This window comes from Stegodyphus dumicola, chromosome 4 (genome assembly GCF_044657685.1).
Source record: "Stegodyphus dumicola isolate Sdum_Otavi_A_Nest chromosome 4, ASM4465768v1".
Classification (NCBI taxonomy): domain Eukaryota; kingdom Metazoa; phylum Arthropoda; class Arachnida; order Araneae; family Eresidae; genus Stegodyphus; species Stegodyphus dumicola.
The window spans coordinates 94,641,735-94,658,850 of record NC_140771.1 but is presented as its reverse complement, the minus strand read 5'-3'; the positions used below and the strand labels follow the sequence as shown (position 1 = coordinate 94,658,850).

The 17,116-nt window shown below is 30.0% G+C and overlaps 1 protein-coding gene across 1 annotated transcript in view; it reads right to left on the bottom strand.

Moving 5' to 3' along the window:
• Positions 1 to 7,208: 7,208 nt before the first annotated feature.
• LOC118201770 (uncharacterized) overlaps positions 7,209 to 17,116 on the bottom strand; it is a 136,477-nt gene continuing 126,569 nt past the window's right edge. Inside the window, exon 17 of the mRNA XM_085815233.1 lies at positions 7,209 to 17,116. This exon is cut by the window's right edge and continues 19,384 nt beyond it. The gene's annotated coding sequence lies outside the window, so the exon portion shown is untranslated.

Sequence of the window (17,116 nt, the reverse complement as noted above, 5' to 3'; positions counted from 1 at the left end):
AGCGAAGATGCAATTATTGTAAAAAATCAGGGCACTTTAGAAAACGAACGCGGATTCTTAAATAACCACAATGAAAAATACAAAAACGAAAAAATTCATTTTTCAAAAATGAAAAACAAGCGAATAAAGGAAATTATGGAAATAAACAAAAAAATTAAAGTTGCTGTAAACCTAGATAAACACGAAGATGAAAACAAAATTAAGAATCTTCAAAAGACTAAGAATTACACGTTTAAAGTCTCCAGAGAAAGAAAATTTCAAAACTAAAAACTGGTCAATTGCTTCAAAAACCACTTCATCGATAAACTTTTTCACGAAATTAGATAAAATCAAAACTGAAGAAATAACAGTCTTTAACAGTTCTCAGACGAAGTCCGAATGCATCGGAGAAGGATACTTATACTGTACAGACAACGAAGACAACTAAATAGAAAAAAGACCCATAAACGTTCTATGCATTCCTGACCTAGAAGGAAGATTAATATCCGTAGGAAAAATTACGAACAAAGGATTTACGAACAAGGATTAAATTTGAAGAAGGTATTTGCAGAATAAAGAAGAAAAATAAAACCATAAGCAGAAGGAAATTTATATGCCATAATTGATTTGCAAAGGAAAAAAGCCAAAATTGCAGCTGAGTGAAATTAGCATAGATCTTTTGCATAGAAGACTAGGACACAGAATTTATGAAGCAATCAAGAGGCTAAAGAATGATGACCTGGGAACCCGAACAAGGATCGCCCCACAAACTAAAAAGGAAAAAGAATGCGAATGATGAATCAGGAGCAGAATGTCTAATTGTCGTATCCCAGGTTAAACAACTATAGAGCAAAATCAATTCTAGACTTGATACATTTCGAGCATTTGAGGATCGATTGGAACAACATCACTAGGAGGAAAGTAATAATTCATAACATTCACCGATGATCATTTCAGGTACACAACGATCTATTTGCTAGCTACAAAATATTTGCAAGTTAAAACAATTTGTAACCATGACAGAGAACAAATTTGGAAAGAAGCCAAAAGTCTTAAGAACAGACAATGGAGGAGAATACACAAAGCCATTGATGAAAATCTAAAGAAAAGGGGAATCAAACATCAAACCTCTAGCATATTCAGCGCAACGGAACGGTAAAGCAGAAAGAAAAAACTGATACTTGATGGAAATGATAAGGTGCATACTACTCGATTCAAGACTCAAAACAGAATTTTGGATGAAGCTGTAATGACAGCCTCCTATCTACAAAATAGGCTACCATAAAGGTCAATTGAAAAAAACACCGTATGAGCCCTGGAATAATAAAAAACCCAACTTAAACCATATCAGAGTTTTCGGCAACACAGCTTATTGCCTAATTCCAAAGCAGAAAAGAAGTAAACTAGTTAAAAGAGCAGAAAGAGGAATTCTCGTTGAATACAGTAATCGTACTAACAGATATAGAATTTATGTGCCACATACAAGCAACGTTGTGACCAGAAGAATTGTAATATTCAATGGAAACTAAAAGGAAGAAATACTTCGTCAATTAAATGACCAGAATGAGGAAATAGAATGGCCTCTTAAAGAAAATAAATCCAGACAATCATGTCCCGATGCTACAACAGAGGAAGGAATTGAAATAAAAGAATCTTCCCTATTAGTGAGAAAATCCCAGAGAATGACTAAGGGAATCCCACCAAACAGATTTTCATACATCTCAAAGAACGAAGAAATTAAAATTCCTAAAGAACTGCAAACTTTTCCTACTAAAGAAAAGAAACTGGGGTTAAAATCTACGACATAAGAAAGGGAATCACGAAAGAAGAATAAAACATGAGAACTAGTCGATCTTCCAAATTGAAAAAAAGCAATTAGAAATAAATGGATATGCAGAACACAATTTGACGTTTCAGGAAATATTATCATATATAAACTCGTTTAGTAGCTAAAGGATATTGTCAAAAATTATGGCATGACTACGATGAAACATTTGGACCAGTTGTAAAATATACCACAATAAGGGCTATCTTGGCAAGGCCAGCTCAACAGAACATGCACGTAAACCATTTCGACGTAAAAACAAATTGTTTATATGGAGACCCGAAAGAAGAAATATATACGAAGCAACCAGAAGGTTACATCTCTGCTTCAGAAGCAAACAAAGCCAATAAATTCAACAAGATTATCTACGGAATAAAACAGGCAGCTAGAAACTGGATATACGGTGGTGACATATTAGTTGTGAGAGACAAGCATGAATCAAATCAAGGAGTTGAATGAATTAATTCTCAAATAATATTTCGACATTCGAAATAGTAGCTACATACCTAAGAATCGAAACTGAAAGAAAAAAGATGGAAACTAAACTTCATCAGCTAACAAGATCAGGAGTATAATCGAACAATTCGACATAGAGTAAGCTAAGAAAGTAAGTTATACACCCATGTCTACGAATTTTATGAAGAACCAAGATTAACAAGATGATATTTTCCCCGATAATCAGGGATACAGGGAAGAAGCGTGAGCACTTCTGTATTTAGTAACAGTATCAAGATCCGACATAGCAAAATCTGTTGGAATACTTAGCAGAAAAGTAGAAAACGCAACATCGCACTGCGACGTTGTAATTAAAATCATGATATCTGAGAGCTGCAATTAATTACATATAAAACCTAATGGTGCACCAGTCACCAAAGTTTACAGCGATGTTGATTGGGCAGGAAATACCTCAGATAGAAAATCCACATCTGGATATCTATTTCAAATAGGAAACAGTACAGTACCATGGACAAGCAATAAACAAAATTGTGTCTTCTACAGATCTTATCTTCGACAGAAGCCGAATACATCGCTCTAGCTTTAATCTTTCCAGGAGCTACAATGGATAAGACCAACTGATGGAAAATTTAGGCTTCATTCAACAGGAAGCTAACATCGTATTAGAGGACAATATAGCCGGCATAAATCTTTCCAGAAAAGGAAAAGGGAACATTTATGCCAAACACATCAATGTAAAATTTCATTACGCTGTGATCTTCAAAATCAAGGAATTGTTAAATTACAACACTGCAACAGCAAAATAATATATGCAGACATTTTCATGAAAACTTTGCCCAGATAACAGCAAGAACTTTTGTTAAAAGGAATTGGCCTTGCTTTGGAGGGAACAGCTCATCGAGTGGGAGATTGTGAAGCAACACCCATTGAAAATGAAAGCGATTAAAGCTGTAACCTTCGCCATTACTTTCCCTCACCCCCGCTAATTGGAACTGGACTCAATTCAGGATAAAAAAGAAACTTATTTCCTTGTACGATTCATTCTTACGCGTTCTGCAAGGCACCTTAAGCGCAGAGGTAACAAACACACTCAGCCATCCAGATGGTACAGTGGTCAGAGAAGTCGACTGCGATACAAAAGGGTCCGGGTTCGAATCCCGGAGAAGGCATGATTGCAGCTGTCCGTCCCTTTATAGGCATGGACCTTATAAGAGATAGACTAAACTAGTGGTCGGGGCACACGTTACCGACATGTCCGCAAGAAAGAGTAGGGACGATCTGGTTTACTTTAACACTGAAACCTATGGCGTTTGTATCACATAACTGTTTTTAATTATTAAATGTGATACGTTGTACAGTGATGAGATTATGAAAGTCACAGTTTTTTTCAAATAGGATTAAATATATCTCATTAAAGCAGTTTTTACTGCATTTCGCGCATTTTTTTCACGCGTAATTCTTGTACAAACATCTTTAATTTGGTAAAACAGCACAAATTTATGAACTTAATTTTGCGTAAAAATAATGTAAAATTAAATAAGATTGATAGTACGTGATGCTTTGAAATAAATAAGGTAAAATTAAACAAGATCTGATAATTTTTTAAAAAATTTAATGAAAATTTTCAGGCAGTGATTTTCAAAACTATAATAACATTACAAAACGATTATTTATTTGATTATATGATCATTAAATTATTCACATTAAGTGGATTATTTATTTTAGTAATTTATAAAATTCGAAGCATAGAATTTTCTGAGTGTAATGAAGGAAAAAAAAAAGATAAAATAAAATCTAGAAGCACTCAGATTTTATATTATGCCCAACAGGAACCTTTTTTTAACGTTTTGTGTGTTACCTATATTTATTGAATATCGTGTTCTTCGCTATATTTATTGAATATCGTTCTATAATTTATCTTTTTTTTTTTTTTTTCACATACATTTGAAAACAGCGTATCTTTAGAATTTTCGCGCTGGAGATAAAAATGTTACTTTCCGTACAGTGTTATGATTGCTCGCTTTGAATTCGTTAAGTTTGTTATAGATTAAAACAAATTCGAGATTTGGCCGTCCAGATGTTTGGGTGTACATTATTCAAAATTTGATGGCTCTAGATACCGTCGTTTTTGTCACAGTGCGAGAAACATACATGTATTCATGCAGATTCTTCTTTATTTAATTTCTTTAAATATAATACAAAGCGATAATATTTGGTAACAACAATTTGCAAGGAGACACGGGCATTTATAGTGAAACAGCGCAAAATACCGCTTCGAGCTAATAAATTAAATTAACAGTAAAAAAAAATTATGCAGAACAAAAAATAAATTTAAAAAACAATCACTATAAAATACAAGCAAAATTAATTATTACGGTTAAATACAATTTTAATATTAGAATTAAATGTATAAAAATTAAGATGTCAAAACTGTTTATCACTATGCTGTATTATGAAATATAATTGAAATAAAATTCCTTTATAGAAATTGTACTGTACTCATCTATAATTTTAAAAAAGCAGCACAATTTGGAATTTTAAACAAAACTTTCAAAAATTCGTTTTTAAATATTTTAGTATTTTTTACTGATTTACACCAAAAACAAAAAAAAAAAACAAAAAAAAAAAAAAAAAAAACATTAAATTTGCAAGAGAAATTGCTTATTTGAAATTTTCTATTAGTTCAGATTTAAAATATTATTTTCTAAAAGAAGTAGTTATAAATTTCCTTACAGCATAGGAAAATCTAAGAAAGAAAAAAAAAAAAAAAAAAAAAAAAAAAAAAAAAAATAGCCAGCCCTGAAAGCATGCAATAGCTTTATAATGATTTGGAATGCTAATTATGCTTGATAAATATGCAAAATTGTTAAAAATCAATCTCAGTTTCAAAAATAAAAATATGTAGAAATTCTAATCTGTGAAATGAGGCACTACAACCAGCTTTTTCTTGACAATTATATGTGCTGCAATAGGCCACCACTGTTAAATTTCTGCAAACCGTCCCTACTCCTCCGGATGTCATCAAGGTGACAGCCGGGAACACGTCAGACGAGGGAGAAAAACCATTTGGGTTGGTCTATTTCTTATAAAGTCCATGTTTATAGGAGGCAATGGTGGCCACCTATTAAGTGCCTCCACAATAAAATGACTACCAGTTCTCGCCTTAGTAATGGCCTAGCCCAGGTCGATTAAGTGCCCACCATAGGAGGGACACTGTTTTATGTCATGTTATGCTAGCAAAAGTTACGCAATTGCTATTGATTACACTCAGGATGCGGCTATCGCCCAGAAGCCTGGTTTTAGTGACTTTTGCACCTAAGTATTATGTGTTCTGCCATGCAGAGCAGACAACGCTTGTACAACCGTAAAATATTTTTTCTTCTCATACCTAATATATGTTTTTTGTATGCTAATAATTATAATTGTGCCTCTTACATACATCAAGATGGATTACCCATTAATAAGGTCAGAACTTTCATTCTGTTTTATTTATCTGCTTGTCACAAATAACCTGCATTTAAATAATAAACAAATGAACCTCGCAAACATTCAACAAGCAAGCCATAGCAAAGTATTCCTTTACAATGCCATATCTCTGAGGAACTTGAATTTATAAAGCTCATACTGAAATAAAAGTGCCATATTGCTAACTACAGGTGTCCGGTAAGATAAGCACGGAATGATATTAACAAAAACAGTTGAGGTGTTACATAATCTTAATTTGGTTGAAGAAGGTTCATGGATGTGGGAAAGTATGATACTAGTGAGCTGCAGAAAGCTATTCTCAGCGTATCCTGAACACTGTCATATACCGGTCTATTTACATAAGTTGGGCCTTAGGGATTTGGACCAGTGCTCCTGTGGTAAAGTAGGCAACCTGAGACATTACTTATGTGAATGCACCCTTACACAGGACAGAGACCTGGAGAGCTCAACTAGTGGAAAATGAAAATGATCTAGACAAGATTCTTAAGGTAATTATCAGCATTAGTTTAATTATTAATTAAGGCTAATACTGATAATACTTAGGTCTTCAGTGCAGTACATTGCTCCTAAAAGAGAACTGTCTACTGTGAAGTACACTGCTGAGTTTCATATAACCTTTAATTTTATCCTCCAGAGGACACACAATAATAGCTTAAGCACGTTACAGCCAGTGAGTCACATCATAAATCCTCACAACGGTTTTGTTTTATTCATTGATAAATTTCACCTTTCAGAATATTTTTCATTTTATCAACATTTATAACACTTTACTTTCCACCACTTCTGATAATTCTTCCTTGTACCCCTTGTATAGCATAAATAATTCATCTAAATAATTACTTAGCATAATCTAAAAATTAACAAAATCTCTTGCTGAGCAGAATAACTAAGAATATTTACAGAACAAAAGGAATTAATATAAGATGGAAGTTAAAGGACATCAATATGGATTGGTATTCTATTCAGCATTTAAAAAATTAATTAAAAGCATAAAACTCTATAAAACTACTCTGTGATGACAGTGTAGTTGCAATTACTCTTATCAATTTTGAAAAAATTCATTAAAAACGCAGCACATCTTGAAATCTGCATGATTTTAAAATTGTACATTTTTACAAATTCAGAATTATTTCCAAAGGATAAATTTTCTACATGATTAATTTTAACTATGAATGCTATTGTTCCAATGAACATAAATTGGTTATTAAAAACATACATTACATATTTTATGGTTTTGCATCTATTTCTTTGAATTGTGCCTCTCTGTTTTTCTGCAGTTAATTATCGAAACCATAGCCTGCATCTTAGAATAACTGATGGTGTAGAATCAGAGAATTATGATTCATTACAAAAATTTATTTATTACTGATTTTAAATTATAATTTCCTCTCTGCACAACATATTATTTCCAATAAAGAAATTTAATGAATTTGAAATGAAATTTAAAAAAAAAAGTCAAAAGTATTTATATAAACATTTTATTATGAATAATAAAATTTATACATTTAACAAAAAAATACACAAGTTTTCATGCTCCAAAGAACTTTACAATAAATAAATACAAGAATTAAGTAAAATATAAAGCAGAGCCATACGTTTTCTCTATACATTTTTCTAATAAATTTCTGAATATACATGAAAAACATAGAAAAATACCTTGAAAAAAGATATTACATCATTCACAGCATGCATGCATCAGTACATAAATACCAACACATATTTTCATTTAATTTATGACAATATAACTCTAGATAAAAGATAAGCTTTTAATGAACACATTGTTTACACACATTCTTTAGGAACACAATGCTTAAGAACCTAAACTAATATTTCAATGAGAAAAGTTAATAAATGTTTCCACCAGGGCTGTTGCTCATAAACACAAGAAACGTAACTATAACTCAAAAAGAAAATCACAGCGCTTTTAAAACAAATATATTACTTAATTACACAAGTATGAAATTGCAAAGAATATCCTCTAGAACTTCTGATGAAAGTCATATACTTCATTTTTAATGCCTATAGTAATTCAACTTTGATAAATGCTAAAATACTTTTGATTAAAAAAATCAAAACTGCTTTAATAGATTATTAAAAGCACAAAAGTTATAAAAAGTCTACATCTAATAAATTAGTATAACAAACTAAACAATATTAAAATAACATTAGTTAACATGACACATTTATCACAATACACAGAACAGAACTGATATTTAATGAAACTGTAAATTCTTTTAATATTTCTACGAAAGATTTTAAACATTTATAGTGATATAGATATGAATGAAATGCAAGTATTAAATTTTAAATTATGATTTTAAGATTCATTTTCTTTATTAAAAATTTAATAATTTTAATTATGAAAACATAATAAATATATATAATATCCACTTCCAAAGAAAAAAAAAGTAGTAGTAAGAGTACATCCAGCATGAAGTATAATAAAAATATATTCTTCATAAAAAATTTCCAATGGATCAAGTTTAAGAAATCAGAAAATTATTCTGAATGATTAACATATTAAAAACTAAATTATAGTACTTGTTTGGTATAAAAAAAAAAGGCAAATTTGTGCTTGGTTGAAACTCTTCAGAAAACAAAATTTATTCTTCTTCTATTATAGTTATTATTTATCATTCTCATGTGGAAGAGTAAATGTATATTTGAAGTATTCAACAAATCATGTCAAAACAACATATACGTGGATAAAGTTCATAAATCCATTCACTCTGTAGAGACAAAATAAATAAACTACTGAAATAAAAATCAAATAATGCATACCTAAACTAGGAACCAAATTACTAAGAATGATATTCTATGAAATTTTAAAATGTAACAGTGTTCAAAGGAAAAGAAATATTAAGCTATGATAAATATTTTTCAATATTACATGGGTGAAAAAAATGTAAAACGATGTAATTTTGATTTGCAGTTAAGCTATTACTTATGCTATCATTTTACAGACATAAGTTTTGACTTTAAATTGCAAATGAAACTAATTTCTGTCATATAATAGAGAATTAAAATTTAAAAACAAATGATGCTGATATACATGACATAGTAAAATAGTAGTCCCTCTTCAATGAAATTTTACCTGTTTAAATAATTCATTTATATCCATTTCTAAGTCAATTTATATACATCCATTTCAAAATGAAGAAATCTCATACATACAAAAAATAGAAGATGTTTCATACTGATTGGGACAAAAAACAACAGTATAGTACAAGTTCTGAAATTGATTTATTAAGCCAAAAAAGTTAATTCTGAAACTGAAGTATGTTTATCTGGCACCAGCAAAAAAATCTTCCAGCTATGAAATCGCTACTATAGGTGCTGTTAATCAAAATGCATCATTCATACATGAGAAAGTGAACTGTGTTTTGGAACACCAAAACATCATCATTTATTGCCATTCAAAGATATTTTCACACAAAATTTGGTAAAGAATCACCACACTATCACAACATCAAATGTGGGGTGAAACAGCTTCAGGATACAAGCTATTTTTTAAGAAAACTAGCCCAGGAAGAATAGCAGCCAAAACCGAAGTGGTTGAACAAATTCAAGAAACATTTTTACAAAGTCCCACAAAATCAACACATTGGATGAGTTCTAAACTCAACGTTGCCTCATGTAATTATGTGGGGTGTGTTACGGATATGTCTACAGTGCCGACCATACACCCTTCAGATGGTGCAGGCACTAAAACTTTCTGACAAACTGCTACATAAAGTTTTCAATGAGAATTTGCAAGATAAGCTGGACGTAGATGGTTTAATGAACAGACTTACGTTTATGGGTGTAGACACTTTTTCTGCTTCTGAAAAAGTTAATTGCCACAATTTGCAATTTTGGAGCATAGCAAACCCACATGGTATAATGGAACATGAGCGTGATTTTCCAAAGGTGAACATTTTCTGCACCATTTCAAACAATTGTTTTTTATCCCTTTATTTTCGTGGAAACATTGATTAACCAGTGCATTTATCAAGATATATATCTATAAGTGGCTGTTCCTTCAGTTAGAAAAAGCAATTTCTGGCTTCATTCTGTAGCAAGACAGTGCTCCACCACATTGACATAAAAACATATGTCAGTACCTGAACGATAGTCTACCCGATTGCTGGATTGGCCGTGTTGGATTAAGCGCTATGTCTCTGCCCTGTTGACACACAAGATCCCCAAATCTAATCCCTTGTGATTCTTTCCTATGGTGTTTTACTAAGGTGTTTGTTCCTCCATTTCCCCAGGACTTGAAGCAACGGATAACTGAATTGTTCGAATGATTAACAAAGGATATTCTATTATGAGTATGGCAGGAATTGGAATACCACAGAAATATTTGCAGTATCACTGGAGGGACATACATATAAGAACTATAGAAACTTGGATAACTATAGTTTCATTGTAAATCTGATTTATCAAAATAATTATAGAATTCACAGGATGATTTCTTTTTTCTCCATTCAATATGAAACAACCTGTATATTTACAGACATTTAAACTGACAATTTTTTATAAAAATGGTAGAAACTTGTATTTACACATTCTCATAACATTTATACTTTTTTAATTTAATTTTTAGTTACAACCTAACAGAAATAAAATGTAATTAATCAACTGATTACTTTAAACAATGCAGGTTTTAAAATTCATAATTGTACAAATAAAGGCAGTATTTTCAGAAAAATTCTGTTTTTTTAAATACTTTTTTGTTAATGAGTTAACACTTCACGAAATATTAATCAAAATAGTATAAGGGTTATTCAAATAAGTTTAAAAAATATTTCCTCCTTTCCCTGAAGATATATATTTGATTTTGCATATGCACTTTGTAACACAATTTACAGTCATATTATTTGGATTGCTTTGTAAAACTTCACATGTTCAAAAAATTTAAAAATTGAATCTCTTCAAGACTATTTAAGATATATGGAATAAGCAACAATAATAATGGCACATGCAATTCACTTAGAAGCCAAAATCGTTCTCCTTCTGCCCCAAAATAAGTGCTTTATAAACTCAATTCTTTTGCAATTTAGGCATAAAATAAGTTTCGGGTGTTAAATGAAATGTTATTAAATAGCAGAAACTAACATCCATAAAAAATTAATTAATGAAATAAGAACACAATTTAAAAGGAAGGAATATTTCAACATTTTTGTATTTAAAAATATTGATATCCAATAAAGAATAATTATTTAAAAATAAATCATGTAATAAGAAAGCAGAACAAAATAATTTGAAATGATACGAATTTTGGAAAGAGCAAATGTATGGAACTGAAGTGTCAAAATATACACAATTCTGATTAATTCATTTTGCAAACAAAAAGTATTTTACTGGTTGCTTGTTGTAGCTTCATATATGGAGAGTAAAAGCAAACCAGGATACTGTTTGAAGAGACCATTAAAGAAATTTGTCAAAACTTTATTAGCAAAATGTATCTAAATATATATATATATATAGGTAAAAAATAATCAAAGTTTTAATCAAATAATCAAAGTTTAATAAGTTTTTAATCAAGTTTTTGAATTTAATCAAAATTCAGACAGCAAGAAAAGAGAGTGAGATGAGAAATGAATTGCTTTCTCTTAAGTAGCTTTCATTATTAGGAAGTATTATTGTCATTTCATTTAACAGGAAAAGCATATAGAAGTTATCAGCCTAAAGGGAGAGATGTTTCCTTAGAAGATTTTCTAAGAGGAAATAACTTACACATGGAAAAAGCCATGAAAACGCTCATGTAACATCTTGTTTGCTAGGACTTCCCCCAAGGTCAAAATATCACTCTTCAGCAGCCTTATCCACTCGATTAAATGCCACTTAGTGTACAGGAATATAAAAAATTACTATTTTGCACAAACATGAAGCAATGTTGTCTTTATTATTAAATGTTTTTGTTACTTTCTGAACATTCAAAATTCTTCTTTATATACTCTCTGTCAAAACTTCCTTTACTGCTAAACCACATTAAAAATAGCCTGTAACTCGAATTTATTTAACTGAAAGAATTTGCATGGCTTCAATCTAATTAAACTTCAATTATTTCTAATTTTCAGTACTTTTGTCTTCTTGAAGATAAATGCGAAAAACAACAGAAGTATATCAATGCACATTAACTACTTCACCATTTCTCTTGAGACAGACTCGGCGATTTGAAAAATGTCCTCAGTAGTAGCTTTGAGCAATTTTTATAATTAAAAAAATATAAAATGTCCAATGGCCATCTTAAATACCCAAATAATTGTGTAAATGATATATGCATATATGCTGTATTAGGGTTCAAACTACTGATTACACTTGAGCCTGTTTTGGAAAAAACAGTGAAGTAGTTAAATACTTGAAAGCAGAAAATCCTACAGAAAACAGCAGCAAAAGTTAATTTTTGTCCACTGTAAATGCTGAAAAAGTATAGTTAAAAATTTGCAAAAATTTCACTAAATGTTGGTGTAATGTCTACCTCATGTGTCTGACCTAATCAGAAAAAGTCCAAACATTTTATCATGGCAAGAAGCATTAAGATATCATTGGCAGCACCATATCAATGCTAGTACTTTGCCCAGCTCCATTTCAAATGAAGGAAATTTCATATATATTCAGAATGCCTGAGACCACTTGATGCCATGAGGGTACCATTTGGAGAATGCTTCCACAGGTGATAATACTGAGATCAAAATGTGGTTACTGGAGTAATGACTCAAAGGCTTTCACAGAATAAAAAAATTCAAAAGTCATGGATCAGCATATAAAGTAATCAGTGCTAAAATCATAACTAGCAGAATGTTAATCAAAATTATCTACTTTTGAACTGATAGACTTATAATGCTATCTCAGTTCAATATAATATATACTGCAAATGTTACAAGCATGGATAATATTAACAACAAATATATAAAAATGCAAAGAAAGCATATGAAGACCACTTGTTTCTTTCACAGTCACACATCAAAGGGAATGTACAAAAGATTCACCTGAGCCTCTAAGAAACATACTACTATAATCATTGCCAAGAAGTTCGAATACTGTGTTTTCAATTTTTTATGACTTTTCATAAAACATTTCTCAAAGTTTTCATTCTTAAATACTCAACAAACTTAGGATTTCTGATGAATCAGGAAAGCATAAACCCAGATGAGACAGCCATTACTAAAGATGGGATGACTGACAGTCTTGACAATGAGAAAATTTGCTTTTAGTACCTAAAATGATGCTGAATTAATAAATGAGATGGAATATTTTAACTATAGATTGCAAAATGTGGAATACTTATATTCAATTTTTGGACAGCAAATCTAAAAAAATAATTTTTCCATGTTAACTGGGATTAGACAGAAAGATAATACCTCAAGTAATTACGTATGATTCTGTAACATTATAATGACTGCCAGAGAACATTGAATACAAATGTTGTGCGATTAGCACATAAATATGACATAGCAGATTATCATGAATTTTAAATAAAGTAGCACCAATAAGCATACAGGCTTGAGAAGTCTGACATGCTCTAGATATGAATGACAAAATGCCTATTGGTCAGAGTATAACTGTATTATTCACTTAAAACAACATGAAAGAGATTTATGAGTTAATTAATTTAGAAAAGATATAACCAATGACTTTGCTCTATCCAAAATATGAGCTAACTAAATAACTAATAACTTCAGTTTTAAAAACAAGAAGATTAATTCAACCCAAGCCTAGGAATATTTAATATGTAGATGTCAGTTTTGATACAGCACTGCTTAATAATGCTATACTATTTAATATAATACTCAAAGAGAGACAGAAGTGTGTTATGTTTAAAATGATACTTTCTCATATCACGCCTGGCCATAGAAGGATGAATCTGATGATCTAAAATCAATTTTATTAAACACCGAGTTAAAATAAAATATATGGCAGACAGTATATATCATTTTAATTTTGTTAAATATATTACTTATGCTTTTAGGTAACAAAAATTTAATACATGCACCTGCCAAATCTAAATTCTGAAATATTACTTTCTAAATTATTGAATATATAAAAAATATTACATGTATGTAATAAACTTTTCTTGTCTATTATTCTGTATTTATTATTGCTTAAAATATTTTACTTATCTTTTTAGGAATTCAAATCCCTCCTTTTGCTACATTTCTTTTAATCAGTCAAAATGGGGGAAAGAACATAAGTGAATGTAGTATGTTCTACACATACACCCAGAGAAAGAATTTTGCAAGTTAAGGTATATACGGGAAACCTTTCATTATACATGTCAAACTTACATATGATGTAATACTAGTATCATGTTTTCTTTAATAAGCTTTTCTAAACAGTATTCTGATTTTTCAAATAAAGAAAAAATTAAGAAATCATCTTAGGATATTAATCTATATCAGTATAATATATGGTTGTTGTAGGAGAAGGGAGGGATAAATTTGTATATATATTTAGTCAGAAGATTAAAAAAATAATAATAAAAAAATGATAACATACACAGGTCATAACAGCTTCTGTGTGCATGGCCTATTTAATTACAAAGAGACAATTGGTAGAATTCCTTTACAAGTAATTTTATTTCAGTTATAACCAATATTAAATGAGAAAATATTTTCATAAAGACAAATTCACATGGAAAAAAAAAAAAAAAAGAAACACCGGAAGGAAAATTGAATACGCTTATGCAGGACAAAGTAAAAGGTGAACGCATATATTCTAATAAATCATCTTTAACTATTTGACTCTAACATCTTTAACTTGAATCTCCACCACCATCAATTCAAAACTATTATAAAAATTAAGTAAAATTTTAATATTTGAAAAAAAAATTAAAAATTGAGAAAAATTTAATATTTGAAACAGATTTTTCTTTAACCCTGGGGAACTATATTTAATACATTTCAGCAGTTTCAATAGATGAATTGCAGTTTCTGTATAAATTTCCTCAAACTAAAATTAGTTAAAGCCAATGATGATCACACTTATAAATTAATGTATTTACTAAAAATCAGAATACAATAAGTGGATTAGTTTCTTTTCTCCAGACATAAGCTAAATAGAATCCTTCTAGATAATGATTTCTTGAATACCCCCTTCCCAAAGTTGAGAAGATAGAAATTAAATATTAATTCTTTGAGAAACACTTATTAGACAGCAATCTTTAATATTTTATATAAATTTTCAGTTTTTTTATTATAAAATATTTTTTATGTATTTTAATCAATAATTTTTCAAAACAAATCATATACCAGCTAAATACACAAAAAGCAGAAATAAAAGAAAAAGAAAGGCATGCGCAGGGAGATCGAAGAAAGAACTTTATTATCACTTGTTAAAATTATCACCAAATACTGTAAATAATTACAAACCAGGCACAGTGATTATACAATAAGCAATAATTTGTTTTTAAATTATTAATCTCACCACATTTAATTCAGTTACTTCATTTTTGATTCAGATTACTTCTTATTACATAAATTTTGTCAAATATAAACCTCAGCTTTAATATTAAAAAAAAAAAAAAAAAAAAAAAAAAACACCTGCGATTAAGGACAACTTGTATGCTAGATTTGGGTAGCAACATAATGATATGGAAAAAAGCTAAGAAATGATAAAAATAAACTAAATTTTTGTTTTTAATTTGATACAGAATTCACACACCTTCCAATAAAGAAAATAAGAACACAGGAATTAGTAATGGTATAAAAATTTGTGTTAACCTTGATCTAAAATACTCTTATATAAAACCAATAATAATTATTATTATTATAATTACAGAACTGCTATTAAATATATGATGGAATCATGATATTACAATGTCAATATTTTAAAAATAATTTTATATTTATAATTACAGGCAAAATTTAATACATATTAATTCCAAATTTATATTCACATATTAAATATACACTAAACTGACAATCCCCAATCAGTAATTATATTAATTAAAAATGCAATAAGAATTAAAACTTTACCAATTCTTTTCAATGATATACTGTATATATTAAGAATCAATGCTTCCCAGATCAAACAAAATACATATATGAGTAAATTTGAATATCCAAAGAAAAATTCATTCAAAAGTACCGACAATTAATTGCTTAAATTGAACAATATGGTGGAAAAAAGTATAAAGATAAAGTAGGGAGTTAAACATGAATTCAAAAGCAGATGAAACAAAAGAAACTCTGACAGACATAGTTGTTAAACTAATGAAAACTGCACGCAACATACAATTTTTGGACCATACATTAATTTAATTAAAAATTTTCCTAATCTACTATAGAAAATAAAGCTATATTAAATATGCCTGACTTAGCCAACAGCACATCATTGGGCAATAGATTCAAACCAAATATATCCAATATGGCATATTTGGATTTGATTCCTTTAAATAGCTTATTTAAATACAGAAAAACAAATGAAGGCTAGCTACCTAAAAGAACTATAATGTTAATTCTTCACTAAAAATTAAATTTTAGACTGACTGAAAACTGCCCTCTTCCTTTGTCTACATACTTTTAATAAAATCTAGCAGACTTGCCTTTTGGGAGTAAACCATCAGCAGTATCCAGATACATCTCAGAAAATCTCTCTCTCTCTCTCGTCTTTCACCCCTTTTTCTTTTGATTCTATTTAAGAGATGTTAGAAGTGCTCAGTGGTTAAAGATACAACACAGAATAACCAGTGTCATATGTGAGCCCTAACAGTTGCTTAGTGGTTAAGGCTGCTGAATACAGAGAATTTCATGTAAATTCAATTGCAGAGAAATGAGTTGGCTACATGAATGGTTTCATGATTTTTCTCTAAGTATAACACAAATAAAAGCCTGTTTACTTCAGAAAATCCTTCACAAAGGCATCTCTCTCCTCAAACAGACAGCCCTTATTTGCTTTGCCACGATTTGGAATAACCTAACCAGTGTCTCATGCAGGAATAACGTAAGTAATACTTTTAACCAAATACTAGAAATATATGCTTCTGTAAAAAGAAAAGGAATTAAATCACCTTAAATAACTTCCCAGCACAAAACAGGGAGGGATTACTGGCAGAGGGAAAAAAACCTGCTTTTCTGTAAAATCTCAAAATCACCCAATGAAAAAAGGGGGGACATTTTACACACATTAAATATAACATTCATGAAGCAATGAAAAGTTTTTATTAATTAATGCGCTCACCAGTGGCTGAGCAGTAAGGTCATTGAACACTAGTAGTTTGGCCCAGGGTTCAAATTCTGGTGAATGGGCTGGCTGAGTGTTAAGTTTTTGTGGTTTTCTTTATGTGTGTTGTGTATACGAGTCTGTTTCCCACAAAAAAAACCTCCACAAAGGCATTCCTCCCCTTAGACAAATAGTCCTCGAGTGCTTTGTCATTATCAAATA